This window comes from Lepus europaeus, chromosome X (assembly GCF_033115175.1).
Source record: "Lepus europaeus isolate LE1 chromosome X, mLepTim1.pri, whole genome shotgun sequence".
Classification (NCBI taxonomy): Eukaryota; Metazoa; Chordata; class Mammalia; order Lagomorpha; family Leporidae; genus Lepus; species Lepus europaeus.
In genome coordinates, this window is record NC_084850.1 from 96,643,012 (window position 1) to 96,659,736 (window position 16,725).

The window sequence follows — 16,725 nt, forward strand, 5'->3', positions numbered from 1 at the left end:
ACCTCTATTAGCATTCCTGAAAGCCTTTCTTGCTTCCTCCTCCCCCTCCCTCTCACCTCCTCTCTACCAAACTGGAGTTCCCATTACACCTTGGTCATAATTTTGTTACTGTGTATCTGTTGAGAGGCAGGCAGGAAAGGTACTTTCATCCTTACATCTGAAAGAGAAAATGAAACGTGAAAAATAAGACCTGCACTAGTAAGTCAGTGGTAGACCCTGGAATTCTGATTTCACTAAGTTGCCCATTGTTTAGTCAGCAAATGATAAAGCCAATGGCTGTAAATTATCAAAGTAGACAGAAGTAAAGAAAATGACAACTATTATATTACTATCAGATTTTTAGTCAGGTAATTGAATTAAAAATTAAAGGACTGCTTACATTTTTGTGTGTTTTTGAGGTGGGGGCAGAATTGTATATAAGAAAAAATCCTTAGTCTCATCTCCGTATAAGTAGACCAACTCTTTTCTTGCAGATATACTTGATTGTGTCTCTTGGCTAAAACCCAGAATTCTTTTAAAACAATGGGTCTTTTCCAGTTTTGTTTGCATTATAAAATTGATGGCATTGTTAGGAAATATTTTATGGCTATAAAGGACATCTATAAAAGCATTTATTCAGAAATTCCCAAAGCTTCAAAAATAGAATTAATGCCATAGCCCCTGGTGAGAATTAATCTGCCATTTCTATGGATTTGCTTATTCTGAGTGTTTCATATAGATGGAATCATACGATATATGAACTTTTTATATCTGGCTTCTTTCACTTAGCATGTTTTTGAGATTCACACATGTTGTGGCATATACTAATACTTTATTCTTTTTTATGGTTGAGTAATATTCCATTGTATGAATATGCCATGTTTTGAATATCCATTCTTTTATTCATGGATATTTGGGTTATTTTCACCTTTTGGCTTTTGTGAATATTGCTGCTCATGAATATTTCTGTACGAGGTTTTGTTTAAATGCCTATTTTTAATTATTTTGGGTATGTTACTAAGAGTGAAGTTGTTGGATCATTTGGTAATCCTTTGTTTAATTTTGTTGTGAAACCATCAAACTATTTTCCACAGTGGCTGTAGGATTTTACATTGGCACCAGCCATAGATGAAGATTCCAATTTCTGCACATCCTCACCCACACTTGTTGCTTGCTTGCTTTCATTTTTTAAAAAATGACCATACTAGTGGGTGTGAAGTGGTATTTCATTGTGATTTTGATTTGTATTTCCCTAATGACTAATGATGTTGGGCATCTTCTCATGTACTTGTTGACTGTTTGGATTTTTTTTAAGCTTTTATTTAATGAATATAAATTTCCAAAGTACAGCTTATGGATTACAATGGCTCCCCCCCCCCCATAGACTGGATTTTTTAAGAGAGATGTCTATTTAAGTCTTCTGCTCATTTTAAAAATTTGGTTGCTTGTCTTTTTATTGTTGACTTTTAAAAAACAAAAATTTAAAAAATATTCTAGGTACTAAATTCTGATCAGATATATGATTTGCAACTAGTTTCTTCTGTGAGTTATCTTTTAAAAAAAGATTTATTTTATTTATTTGAAAGAGTTACAGAGATAAGTAGAGACAAAGAGAGATAGAGATCTTCCATCTGCTGGTTTACTCCCCAAATGGCAGCAATGGCCAGGTTCCAGGAGCTTCCTCTGGATCTCCCACGTGGGTGCACATCTTTGCAAGCAGCAAGAGGATGGGTCATCCTCTGCTGCTTTCCCAGGGAGCTGGATGGGAAGTGGAGCAGCCGGGACTTGAACTGGCATCCATATGGGCTTCTGGCGCTACAGGCCAAGGATTTTAAGCCACAGCGGCAGCTCATCTTTTTACTTTCTTGAGTGTGTTTTGATGCACAAAAGTTTAGAAATTTGCTGTTTATTTTTTCTTATGTTGCTTGTACCTTCAGTGTTATATCTAAGAAACCATGGCCAAATCAAAGATCATGACCATTTTTCCTTATATTTTCTTTGAAGAATTTTGTAGTTTTAGTTCTAATGGCTAGGTTTTTGATCCACATGGGAGACCCAGATGGTGTTCTGAGTTCTTGGCTTTGGCCTGGACTAGCACTGACTGTTGTGGGCATTTGAGGAGTAAACCCGTGAATGGAAGTTTTTCTCTTTCTGTGCCTCTCTTTGTCTCTCAAATAGGTGAAAATACATAAACATTTAAAAAATAGGTGAATAACTGCTTTTTATTCATAAGAAAATCGAAGCAAGACAAAAACAAGTGCTTTCCTTTTGAATAGAGAGGGTGTTCCCCAGTGACGATTTTATTGGAGTAGGAATCAGCCTGGGTTCTAGGCTGGTCCGCCTGTGATCTTGTATATCTGTAATCATCTGTTTCCTTATTTGTTACTGAACAAAACAAAAATCTTATGTACTTTGCAGGACCTTCCTTCCTTCCTACCTACCTATATTTTTCTATTTATTTGAAAGGCAGAATTACAGGGAGAAAGAAGGAGAGACAGAGAGATCTTCCTTCCTCTGGTTCACTCCCCAAATGGCTGTAACAACTGGGCTGGACCAAGCCAAAGCCAGGAGGCAGGAGCTTCTTCCGGGTCTCTCATGTGGGTACAGGGGCCCAAGGACTTGGACCATCTTCTGCTGCTTTTCCAGGTGCATTAGCAGGAACTGGATCAGAAGTGGAGCATCCAGGACTTGAACCAGTGCCCATATGGGATGCTGGCACTGCGGGCCGTGACTTTAACTCACTGAGCCACAGCACCAGCCCTGTGCAGGGTTTCTTTGCTAATCAAATGAGAAAATTTACTCTTTGTAAATTGTACAACTGCATATGAAATGCAAAGGATTCTATTAATATATTTTTGAATCAAAGTATCTCAATTGAGAAATGTTTTCCCACCAATTTAAAGCTTTTTACCCATCTGGTAACTTTTAGCACCAAATGTCTAAACTCACTGATAATCAGGAGAGGTTGGGTTCTTAGAAAGTGATAGTGTGTGGGGCTGGCTCTGTGGCGTGGACTTGGGCAAGACACTGAACTTCTCTGAGCCATGCTAATTTTTGGAATTCAGATAAATGCCAAGTAGCTTTCAGAATTATTGTTAGGAGTAATAATTGAGTTAAATGGATGAAGTTCTTTGAAAACTGTAAAGCAAAGCTCAACACTTTTTCCGTGAAGGGACAGATAGTAAATATTTTAATTTTTTTTGGCCATGGGGTGTTACATAGGCATTATGTGGGGTCATTAACAAGTTCATGGAAGATGCTCATTATGACAAAACTATGCATGAATTCCAATTTTTTTTGCATCAAAATAAACTTATTTTAAAATTCCATTTTCCCATTAACTTTGAAGTCCCCTTGTATGTAAATTAATGAGTATGGCTGTGTTTTCATAAAACTTTATGGACACTGAACTATGCATTTCAAATAATTTTCATATATCACAGAATACTATTCTTGATGTTTTAAAAATCTTTTTTAAAAAAAGATTTATTCATTTGAAAGGCAGAATGAGAGAGAAGAGACAGAGACAAAGAGATCTCCCATCCATTGGTTCATTCCTCAAATGACTGAAGCCAGGAGCCTAGAACTCCAATTTGGGTGCTGCTTTCCCAGGCACATTAGCAGAGAACTGGCCCTTTGGATGTTTTCAACCATTTACAAATGTAAAAATCTTTCTTAGCTCATTGGCTGCACACTAGCAATCAGTGAAGTGGGTTTGGCCTGAGGGCTATATGTAGTTTGGCCATCACTGCAATAAAGGATTAGACAGTGTAAGGTGTTAATTATGGATGAGAGGGTAGGTGATTGATACATAAAAATTATTTAATTTTAATGACGAGAGAAGGTGAAGATGATTTCAATCCCCCTTATAATTTGAAACTAGAAAATTTTTTCCACACGAAATATGTGTCTTCAATTGAGGAAATGACTTTGTCAAAGCAAAACTGGAGGATGGAAGAAAGGAAAAAGATCGTTTTAGTGTGGTAACTTCCTAGCAATTGTGATGTGGTTGTGTAGTGTGTGTATGTATGTCGATTCAGGATTGTATCTGCTGTGTATGTGGCTTCAAGTGACATGTAGCCACTTCTTAGGAGTAAGGAGTGTGCCTGGGATATGCCTCGGCTAAATTCTGGCTCAGGTTGTTATGAGCAGTGTGATCTTGATCAAGTTTCTTAACAATTTTGGTGCTTTAATTTACTCATTTATAAAATGAGAATAAAAATATTGCTTAAGGTTATTGTGTTAATTACATGAGAAAACACATGAAAAGGTTTACAAGTATTTGGCACGTAGCATACAAGTGAGTGCTAACTGATAATATTCTTTTGAGGCAGCACAATGCTGCCTGCAATGCTGGTATCCAATATGGAAGTCCTGGCTGCTCTGCTGCTTTTTTTTTTTTTTTATTTATTTAACGGAGTTATAGACTGAGAGAGAGAGACAGAGAGAAAGGTCTTCCTTCCTTTGGTTCACTCCCCAAATGGCTGCTATGGCCAGCGCAGTGCCAATCCGAAGCCAGGAGCCAGGTGCTTCTTCTGGTCTCCCATGCAGGTGCAGGGGCCCAAGCACCTGGGCCATCCTCCACTGCCCTCCCGGGCCACAGCAGAGAGCTGGACTGGAAGAGGAGCAACCAGTGCCCATATGGGATGCCGGCGCTGCAGGCAGAGGATTAACCAACTGAGCCATAGCGCTGACCCCCTGCTCTGTTTCTGATGCAGCTCTCTGCTAAAGCACCTGGGAAGGTAGTGGAATATGGCTCAAATACTTGGTTGCTTGCCACCCATGTGGGAGACCTAAATGGATTTTCTAGCTCCTGACTTCATCTTGGCCCAGACCTGGCCATTGTGGCTTTTTGGGGAGTGAACCAGCAGATGGAAGACAACCCCCCCCCCCGTCACTCTGCTTTTTAAATAAATAAATAAGTATTTTTTTTTGACAGGCATAGTTAGACAGTGAGAGACAGAGAGAAAGGTCTTCCTTCCATTGGTTCACCCCCCAAATGGCCGCTACGGCTGGCGCTGCGCCAATCCGAAGCCAGGAGCTGGGTGCTCCCTCCTGGTCTCCCATGCAGGTGTAGGCGCAAGCACTTGGACCATCCTCCACTGCCCTCCTGGGCCACAGCAGGGAGCTGGACTGGAAGAGGAGCAACCGGGACAGAACTGTCGCCCCTACTGGGACTAGGACCCCAGGGTGCCGGCGCCGCAGGGGGAGGATTAGCCTAGTGAGCCGAGCCAGCCTATAAATAAGTCTTAAAAACTTATTTGAATACACAAGTCTTTTAATGGAAAATGCATTTTGTAAAAAAAAACTGAAGGTAGGTTTTGTGGCATAGCAAGTTAAACTGCGACTTGGGTTGCCCACATTCCATATTGGAATACCTGGGATTGAGTCCTGTTTCTGCTTCTGATCCAGCTTCCTTATGTTCCTGGGAAGCAGCAGGTGATAAGTCAAGTACTGAGTCGTTGCCACCCATGTGGGAGACCTGGATGCAGTTTCTGGCTCCTGGCTTTGGTCTGGCCCAATCCCGACTATTTGGACCATGTGTGGAATGTTTCTTTCTCTCTCTGTCACTCGGCCTTTCTTTTTTTTAATTTTATTTTTTAGAAGATTTTATTTATTTATTTATTTGAAAGAGAGTTACACAGAGAGAAGAGAGGCAGAGAGAGAGAGAGAGAGAGAGAGGTCTTCCATCTGATGGTTCACTCCCCAATTGGCTGCAACGGCTGGAGCTGCGCTGATCCGAAGCCAGGAGCCAGGAGCTTCTTCCAGGTCTCCCATGAAGGTGCAGGGGCCCAAGGACTTGGGCCATCTTCTACTGCTTTCCCAGGCCATAGCAGAGAGCTGGATTGGAAGAGGGGCAGCCAGGACTAGAACGGCACCCATATGCGATGCCAGTGCTTCAGGCCAGGGCGTTAACCCGCTGCGCCACAGGGCCGGCCCCTACTCGGCCTTTCAAATAAAGAAACATGAATAAATAAGCACTAAAAATTATATGGATTTTAAAATACTTTTGTACCAAAATAAACTTAAGTTTAATTCAATTTTCCACAAATTTTTGAAGTGCCTTTTATAAAGTTAATTAGAAACAAATCTTAAGAATGGGATGGGAGAGGGAGTAGGAGGTGGGACAGGAGTGGTTGTGGGAGGGCAGGTATGAGGGGAAGAATTGCTATATTCCTAAAGCTGTACCTATGAAATTTGTATTAATTAAATAAATTTATCACTTTAAAAAAGTATAATATTCTCAGTTGGTTGTTTTGCACAGGGTGATGATGGGAAATTGTTTTAAACAATCAAAATAATATAGAGGTAGATTAAAACCTGAAGTTTCCTTTTTTTAAACCCCTATTTCCTGCCCTTCCAGAGGTAACAGTTAAGACTTGGCTGTAGTTCAGTCTTTTTTGCTCTATATTTACATGCATAGGTATGTGCTTATATAAATACAAAAATGGTACATGCTTTGTGACCTTTTCCCCAAAGATTATGATTTAGGGCCATCTGTATCCTATATTGGGTTGCTTGGTTCTTGATTTCACCTTCCTGCCAGTGCAGACCATGGGAGGCAGCAGTGATAGCTCACATAGATGGGTCTCTGCTACCCATATGGGAGACCTGCTTTGAGTTCCTGGCTCCCAGCCTTGTCCTAGCCCAACCCCAAGTGTTGAGGGCATTTGGAGAGTGAACCAGTGAATGGGAGATCACTCTCTTTGTCTCTTAAATCAATAAAATAAATACAAATATAAAAAATCTGTTGTGCAAAATAATTTTGAAATCTATGTATAGTTTTTTCCCCAAAATATGCATTTTCTATGAACTTTCTAAAGATCCTTCATATGGTATTCTGCATTCAGGGATCCATTTCTTTTGGTGAGGAGAGTTCTTTGGACTATCCCTGTGTCTAGCCTTTTTCTCATTCTGGCCCTCTATGGGGTCAGTCTTCTCCGATTGAAGTACTAAGTACTAAACAGGCTTGACTATGCTTAGCTTCCGAGATTAGATGAGATTGGGCGCATTCAGGGTGGTATGGCTGTAGACTGGGATCAGTCTTTTGTGTGTGGAAACTTCCTGGGATTTTTCTCTGCAAGTCTGCTCCTTTTTAGGTTAGAATACTTTATATTACTTATTTTAGGTTGTAGCATCCTTTGCTTTGTGTTATCAGCTAGTTCTTTTCTGTTTGCTCTTGGTCAGAAATTGTTGAAATCTTATATGCCGTTTTCCATTGGTGTTCTTGATTTGTCATTTGTACTTTTTATATTATTTTACCATCACTTTTCTGGAGTCTTGGACATTACAAGAGCTATAGTTATTCAGTTCATCTTCTTGAACCAGAGGTCAGTGGTGGTATATCTTAAGCTTGCATAAATTAGGCTTCTTGAGGACGAGGACTGATTTTTGTTCTTTTATCCGTAGACCTTGACACAGTGCTTGGCATATTGGCACTTGACAGATGTTTATTGGCATGAATGTGCATATGTGAGGAAGAAGAAGGATTGTTAGTTGAAAATTTACCCTGTAATTTTGACTTTAAATGTGCATTATTTCAAGTGCTGTTTATAAAAGTTGAAGAAATTCTTTGAGCCATTGGTTGTCGAAGTAATGGTTTTGTGCTGGATTTCTTTTGGATAGATCCATGATAACCTACAGTTGAGAAATTATCTTGAACTTTTAACTAAATGCTCTAAGCTTATAAATGAAACATGTTGAAGAAATAAAAGTAGTATACAAATTTGTTAGATTTTCTTTGTAATTTCAGGCTCCATAGAAGTGTTTTTGCAGTTGTCTTCATATATATTCCTAGGTCCTAGATCAGCCTATTTACCATTTTGTGAAGAATAAAATGGTCCCAGATAGATTATAATCCATAGCTGTGAACTTAGTAAGAGAGTCTGGGCTTGAGGCCTGAATTTTGTAGTTTTTCATCAAGCCATGTTTCTACACTGCTAAATGTGGTAGAGATATTATCCTGGTCAATGGAGCATATCCCTTTAGCAATACCAACATGGTTTATTATGGGAAAGATTTAAAGAAATGTATTATGTATTTTCCTGCCTTCCTAAATAGAGTCTGCTGAAAATCATTCAATGTTTACTTGAGTATTGTTGAACAGTGCATTAATATAGAAGTGCCTCTAGGGATTATTAAGACATAGAAAATAAAAGCTTTCATTTATTGATTGTTGTATTGTGCCAGACACTGTGCTAAGTATTTTATGTCTAGATTCATATCAGTCCTTTGAGATTTCACAAATGAAACCAAGAATGAGTGAGGTTAAATAATTTTCCCTGATCTCCACTGAGGAATGAGAAGTAGGACCAAGATTTGATTCCAAGTTTCTCCAACTCCAGAACCTGTGTTCTTTTTTTTTTTTTTAGATTTATTTGTTTATTTGAAAGTCAGAGTTACACAGAGAGAGGAGAGGCAGAGAGAGAGAGAGAGAGAGAGAGAGGTCTTCCATCTGATGGTTCACTCCCCAATTGGCCGCAATAGCCGGAGCTGTGCTGATCCGAAGCCAGGAGCCAAGAGCTTCTTCTGGGTCTCCCACGCGGGTGCAGGGGCCCAGGGACTTGGGCCATTTTTCTACTGCTTTCTCAGGCCATAGCAGAGAGCTGGATTGGAAGTGGAACAGCTGGGTCTCGAACCAGTGCCCACATGGGATGCTGGTGCTTCAGGCCAGGGCATTAACCCGCTGCGCCACAGTGTCAGCCCCAGAACATATATTCTTAAACTCTGTTGTATGGTCGAGAATCTGTTGGATTTACAGTGAAAAGGCCTCAGATATGCTTAGTCAAGTTTGTTGCCTATTTTTTTTTAGATTTATTTATTTATTTGAAAGGCAGAGTTACAGAGCGGTAGAGGCAGAGGCAGAGAGAGAGAGAGAGGTCGTGAATCTGCTGGTTCACTCCCGATTGGCCACAGTGGCTGGCGCTCTGCCGATCCAAAGCCAGGATCCAGGAGCTTCTTCCAGGTCTCTGATGTACATGTAGGGGCCCACGTAATTGGGCCAACTTCTGCAGTTTTCCCAGACCATAGCAGAGAGCTGGATTGGAAGTGGAGCAGCCAGGACTCGAACTGGCACCCATATGGGATGCTGGCAGTGCAGATGGCGGCCTTACCTGCTACGCCACAGAGCCAGCCCCATGGTCTATTTTTTAAAATTTGTTTTTCTTTTTTTTTAAAGACTCATTTATTAATTTGAAAGTCAGACTTAACACAGAGACAGGAGAGTCAGAGAGAGAGAGCGGTCTTTCACCTGATGGTTCATTCCGCAAAATTGGCCGCAATGGCTGGAGCTGCACCGATCCGAAGCTAGGAGCCAGGAGCTTCCCCTGGGTCTCCCACATGGGTGCAGGGGTCCAAAGACTTGGGCCATCCTCCACTACTTTCCCAGGCCACAGCAGAGAGCCAGATCAGAAGTGGAGCAACCGGGTCACGAACCGGTACCCATATGGAATGCCAGCGCTTCAGGCCAGGGCATTAATCCGCAGTGCCGGCACCAAAATTTCTTATTTTGTTTTCTTGTTTTGTTTTGTTTAGTCATTTTATTGTTTTCAGTCTTTTTCCCCCCAAAATAAGGATTTTTTTTAAAAAAGATTTATTTATTTGAAAAGCAGGGTTACAGAGAGGGAGAGGCAGAGAGAGATATTCCATCTGCTGGTTCATTCCCCAAATGGCTGCAACAACTAGAGCTGAGCCAATCTGAAGCCAGGAGCCAGGAGCTTTATCCTGGTCTCCCATGTGGGTGCAGGGGCCCAAAGACTTGAGCCATCTTCTGCTGCTTTCACAGGCAAATTAGTAGAGAGCTGGATTGCAAGTGGAGCAGCTGGGACTCTAACCCATGCCCATAAAGGATGCCAGCACTGCAGTCTGTAGCCTAACCCACTGTGTCACAGCGCCAGCCCCCAAAATAAAGATTCTTGATCCAGAAGACCAGGCTGAAGATCAGAGTGGACAAAATGCAGAGTGGGAAAATAGAGTAGTTTTATAAAGGCATATTTGATTTTATGGTGGTTTTGATTTTTGTCAAAATATTTTAAGATTCTTAAAGAGGGGCATCATTTTACTTGAAAGGCAGAGCAATGGAAAGAGAAAGAGAAACAGAGAGAGAGAGAGAGAGAGAGAATGATCTTCCGTTCTGTGGTTCTCTTTCCAAATGCCCATAATAGTCCGAGCTAGACCAGTTAGAAGCCAGGAGCCCTCACCTTGATTTGCAACTCCCATCCAGGTGGCAGGGGACCAAGCAACTGACCCATTGTCTGCTACCTCCCAGGGTGTGCATTACCAGGAACCTGGATCAGAAGCAGAGTAGCCCAGCTGGCCCTGTGATAAGGAATATCGGCACCTCCAGCATCAGCTTAACCTGCTGTGCCACAATACCCGCTTCTCATCATTCTACTGAGATAATTTACAAAACACAAAATTCATCAATGTAAGTTTAAAAATCAATGATTTTTAGTAAATTTATAGAGTTGTTCAACCCTGATTATAGTTCAATTTTAGAGCATCACCACTACCCCCAAAAGGTCCTCTTGCCCATGTGCAATCAGTCCTGTTTCTGGGCTGCAGTCCCAGGCAACCACTAATTATTTTCTGTCTCTATAGATTTGCAGCTTCTGGATATTTCTTTTTTTAAAGATTTATTTATTTATTTGAAAGTCAGAGTTACACAGAGAGAGGAGAGGCAGAGAAAGTGGTCTACCATCCACTGGTTCAATCCCCAGTTGGCCGCAATGGCCGGAGCTTCTTGCGGGTCTCCCACACGGTGCAGGGGCCCAAGGACTTGGACCATCTTCCACTACTTTCCCAGGCCATAGCAGAGAGCTGGATTGGAAGTGGAGCAGCTGGGTCTTGAACCGGTGCCCTTATGGGATGCCGGCGCTTCAGACCAGGGCGTTAACCTGCCACACCACAGCGCCAGCCCCTGGATATTTCATATAAATGGAATCATACACTATGTGGTCTTTTCCTGTAGCTTCTTCTTTGACTTAGCATAATATTTTAAGTTTCCTCCTTGGTGCAGTATGTATAAATCTTTCATTCCTTTTTATTTTCAAATAATAGTCCATTGCATAGATAATAACATATTTTGTTTATCCATTCATTGGTTAAAGATATTTGGATGGTTTCTACCTGTTGGCTAATGTGAATAATGCTGCTGTGAACACATGTGTATAAGTTCTTGTGTGGAGATATGTTTTCATTTCTCTTGGATAGACAGTATCATATGGTAACTGTTTAAGTTGGTGTGTTGGAGGGGAACTGCCAGACTGTTTTCCAAAGTAGCTATACCATTTTACATTTCCACCAGCAATGTATGAAGGTACCATTTTCTTTACATTCATTGTCAACACTTGTTACTGTGGTACTTCATTGTGATTTTGATTTTCATTCCCCTAACTAATACAGATGTGAAACATCTTTTTACTTATTTACTGGCCAATTTTATACAGTAGTCCTCCCTTATCTATAGGAGATAACAGTCCAAGTCCCCCAGTAGATGCCTGAAACCATGGGCTGTACAGAACCTTGTATGTACTATGTTTTTTGTTTTTTAATTTTTATTAATATAAAGAGAACAGATTTCATGTATTTCATAGATAAAGCTATAAGAAAATACACATACTTCCCTTCTTCCCTCCCTCAGTTCCTCCTCCTTCCTTTCTTTTTTTTCCCTTTAATTTTTGCAAGAACATACTTTGACTTCACTTGATAATCACAGGCTTAATGCATCACTAACCATGATGCTCACAAGTTAAAAATAGAAACAAAGATAAAGATGATAAGCAGTTATCAAAGCATAAGATGTCAGTTTCATTCTTATAAGCTTTTTGTATTCTATATACTACATATCAGAGAAACATGAAATTTGTCTTTTGGGAACTGGCTTATTTCACTAAGCATAATAGTCTCATTTTTTTTTTGACAGGCAGAGTGGACAGTGAGAGAGAGAGACAGAGAGAAAGGTCTTCCTTTGCCGTTGGTTCACCCTCCAATGGCCACCGCAGCCGGCGTACTGTGCTGATCCGAAGGCAGGAGCCAGATGCTTCTCCTGGTCTCCCATGGGGTGCAGGGCCCCAGCACTTGGGCCATCCTCTACTGCACTCCTGGGCCACAGCTGAGAGCTGGCCTGGAAGAGGGGCGACCGGGACTAGAACCTGGTGTGCCAGCGCCGCAAGGCGGAGGATTAGCCTATTGAGCTGCGGCGCCGGCCTAACATAATGGTCTCAAGTTGCATCTATTTTGTTGCAAAAGACAGGATTCCATTATTTTTTATGGTTGAGTGGTATTCCATTGTGTGTATATATCACATTTTCTCTATCTAGTTATCAGTTGATGGACATCTGGATTGATTCCATATCTTAACTATTGTGAATTGAACTGCAATAAACATGAGGGCACAAATAACTCTTTCATATTCTGATTTCATTTCGTTTGGGTAAATTCCCAGGAGTGGGATGGCTGGGTCATATGGTAGATCTGTTTTCAGATTTCTGAGTAATCTCCATATCATCTTCCATAACGGTTGTACTAGTTTACATATATACTTATGATGAAATTTAATTTATAAATTAAGCCTGGTAATTAATAAAATAGAAAAATTACAAACTATAGTATAATGAAAGTTATGTGAATGATCTTTCTGTTTATTTCTTTTATTTGCCATTTAATATTTTTGGACTGTGGTTGACTATAGGTAATTGAAACTGGATAGTGAGACTGCAGATAAAGGAAGACTACTATATCTTTTTAATTAAAAAAAGTTTCATGGGGCTGGTGTTGTGGTATAGCATGTAAAGCTGCCACCTATTTTTTTTTCTTTTTTTTTTTGACAGGCAGAGTGGATAGTGAGAGAGAGAGACAGAGAGAAAGTTCTTCCTTTTTGCCGTTGGTTCACCCTCCAATGGCCGCTGCGGACGGCGCATCTCGCTGATCTGAAGCCAGGAGCCTGGTGCTTCTCCTGGTCTCCCATGCGGGTGCAGGGCCCAAGGACTTGGGCCATCCTCCACTGCCTTCCCAGGCCATAGCAGAGAGCTGGCCTGGAAGAGGGGCAACCGGGATAGAATCCGGCGCTCCCACCAGGACTAGAACCCGGTGTGCCAGCGCCGCAAGGTGGAGGATTAGGCTGTTAAGCCACGGCGCTGGCCAAAGCTGCCACCTATGATGCCAGCATCCCATATGGGTGCTGTTTTGAGTCCGAGCTGCTCCACTTCTAATCCAGCTCCCTGATAATGCTCCTGGGAGAAGCAGGGGAAGATGCCCCAAGTATTTGGGCCCCTGCCACTTACCTGGGATGTTGAAATTGATTTCTTCTGAGAGGATTCGTTCTGAGAAGAGGAGCATGGTGGGGGCAAGAGGCGCGGAGTCACCACACAGACCCCAGGAGTCAGGTGAAAGCAGGCCAGAGGCGAGCAGCCTGCAGACTCGTTTATTTCAGTTGCTACAGCTGCTTATATAGCCAAGGCAGCCAATCCAGTCAAGGGGTGGTCTATGACCTAACCAATCACAGCCTGTTGCCAGGCAGGCTCCAAAGCCATCCAATCACAACCTGTTGCCAGTCAGACTCTGTTGCCAGGCAGTTTCTGAAACCATCCAATCACGGCCTGTTGTCAGTCAGGCTCTGTTGTCATGTTTCCAAAGCCATCCAATCATGGCCTGTTGCCAGGCAGTTTCTGTTGTCAGCGGCCATCTTGGCATGACCTTCTCACCTCAGCGGCCTTCTTGGCATGACCTTTTCACCTTCTCATTTCACCACACTTGGAAACCTGGCTGAAACTCCTGGCTCCTGGCTTCAGCCTGGCCCAGCCCTGGCCATTGTGGCCATCTGGGGAGTGAACCAGCAGATAGAAGATCTCTCTCTCTTTCTCTGTTTCTCTCTGTCTCTCCCTCTTTCTCTCTCTGCAAGTCTGGTTTCAAGTGAATAAATAAGTTGTTAAAATATTTGTTTAACATTTTATTTAATTATCAAAAGGCAGAGGGAAAGAGGGAGAGGGAGAGAGAGGGACAGAGGGAGGTCTCTTACATGCATGTTTACACCCTGAGTACTACAACAGCTGAGGGTAGGCCAGGTCAAAGCCAGGAGCCAGGATCTCAATGTGGGTGGCAGGTCTCCCTTGTGGGTGACAGGGACCCAACTGCTTGAGCCATCACCTCGTGCCTCACACAGTGTGCATTAGCAGGAAGCTAGAATCCTGAGTGCAGCCAGGGCTCAAACCTGAAACTCCCATATGGCATTTCAAGTGCTGTTTTAACCACTGTACCAAATGCTCACCCTTGTACCTTGTTGAATTAATCCTTTTGCCTTTATAAAATATCCTGCTTTGTCTCTAGTGACTTTTTTTTTTGTCTTTAGGGTGGGTATTTTTTTTTAAAGATTTATTTGTTTATTTGAAAGAGTTATAGTGAGAGAGGGACAGAGAGATCTTCCATCTGCTGGTTTGCTCCTGAGATGGCCACAATGGCCAGGACTGGGCCAGGTCGAAGCCAGGAGGCAGGAGCCTCTTCCAGGTCTCCCTGCCTCCATCTTCTGCTTTTCCCAGGCCACCAGCAGGGAGCTGGATAGGAAGTGAAGCAGGCAGACTGGTACTGATGCTCATATGGGATGCTAGCAGTGCAGGTGGCACCTTAACCTGCTATGTCACGATGCTGGCTCTATGGTGTTTAAAAAACAAAACAAAACAGAACTTGAGGGAACACACCATTCCCCATCCATCTTATTTGCTGCTACTGTCTTCTAGCTTGGGAAACCAGGTGGCTAAGCATGTTAGAATTATATCAGAGTCCCAGTACTTGCCACACTTTGTTAGGATTTTGAGTAAGATTTCAGTTTTTCAAAAGAGGTTCAGCAGTAAGAAAAATTTTGAAGGCTTTTCTAACTTAAATTCTCTGATTCTATTTTTGGCTGCTTAGCAGCCATTTGTCTTCTGGATTTCTGCTCTTGAGGTTTCTGGATAAGTGACCTTTATTTAAGTGAAGTGAATAACTATCATTATTCTTACTTGAAAATATCCCACCTAAGATGTTAGCATTTGGGGAATGTGGTTGAAGTATATACTGGATTCCTTATATACCCTTGCAGAATTTTTTTCCAAGTTGAAAAATTATTTCAAAATAAAAAGTTAAAAAAATCTCCACCTAAGTGAGGCTTGGCTAGTTGTCTTTTTTTTATTTGCAGGTAGTACTATTTTTTTTTTTTAAGATTGGCTATAGCATAACTGTACTGACAATTTTCTTTAAAGATTTATTTATTTGTTTGAAAGGCAGAGTTACAGAGAGGCAGAGACAGCGAGAGAGAAAGATCTTCCATCCATTGGTTTACTCCCCAAATGATCACAGCAGCTGGAGCTGGGCCTATCCAAAGCCAGGAGCCAGGAGCTTCTTCCTGGTCTCCCACGCTGGTGCAGGGGCCCAAAGCCTTGGACCATCTTCTGCTACTTTCCCAGGCCATAGCAGAGAGCCGGATCGGAAGAGGAGAAGCCAGGACTCAAATAGGTGCCCATATGGGATGCTGGCACTGCAGGCAGCGGCTTTACCCGCTACGCCACAGCACCGGCCCCAGCAATACTAGTTTTATTGACTTTGAAAGTATATATTTTTGGAAGTATATTGATTTGTCAATTTGACCTCACAGAGCACTTTGTGAATCCTTAGTTCAATTCTTAATTCTGGTATTAAGACAAATGTATCCTAGTAGCATCATCTTTTTGGAAAATTTATGGGACTTATCATAATACCCTTCATTTTCCCTCAGGGTTGTATTCATTCAGGCAGTAAATCTCACATTTTGTACTTCCTTGACTTATCTTGAATTTATCCCTGCTGCCACTATTTTCATTCAAACCTCGTCATCTCCCTCCTGTATTATCGCAGTAGCTTTTTAATTGGTTTCCTTGTTTTACATTGTATGGCATAGAGGTCCTTGGTGACATCCTGCCTCTCTGTTCTTCCCAGGCAGGCTTCTCATACACGAGTAAATTGTTCATGGTACCACTCACCCAGTTGCTCCATCTATTTCATGCATTTGCTTGTGATCTTCTCACCTAAATCAGCTAGTTTTCTTTCTTTGAAACTCAGTTCGGGTATCTTTCCCAGAAAACCTTACTGGAACAGCTGGCTTCATTCTTTTGCATGGGGATATCCAGTTATATCAGCACCATTTACAGGAAAGACTATTCTTTCCCCCATTGAATTGTCTTGGCACCCTTGTTAAAAACCAATCGACCATAAGTTGTAGGTTTATTTCTATACTCTACTTTTATTCCATTCGCCTAGACATCTATCTTTAGTCCCATATCATACTGTCTTACCACTCTAGCTTTGTAATAGGTTATTAAATCAGGAAGTGTAAGTCCTTCAACTTTGCTTTTTTTTTTTTCAAGATGGCTTTTTGGCTTTCATTATTATGGGTTGAAGTTCTATATGTATTTTAGGGTTAACCTTGATATTTTTTTGCAGAGCAACCAGCTGGAATTTTGATAGGAATTGAGTTGAGTGTGTAGAACAATTTGGGCTTATTTCTCTGAAATTTTAGTTCAAGCAGTTTTTTTTTTCCTTCGGTTTTTCAAATATGATATTTATGTATGTTTTTGGTTTGACATAATTCTTTTTTAAGACTTATTTATTTATTTGAAAGAGTTACAGAGAGAGAGAGAGAGAGAGAGAGAGAGAGAGAGAAATATCTTCCATTTGCTGGTTGACTCCCCAGATGGCCACAACTTTCAGAGCCGAGCCAGGCTGAAGCCAGGAGCCAGA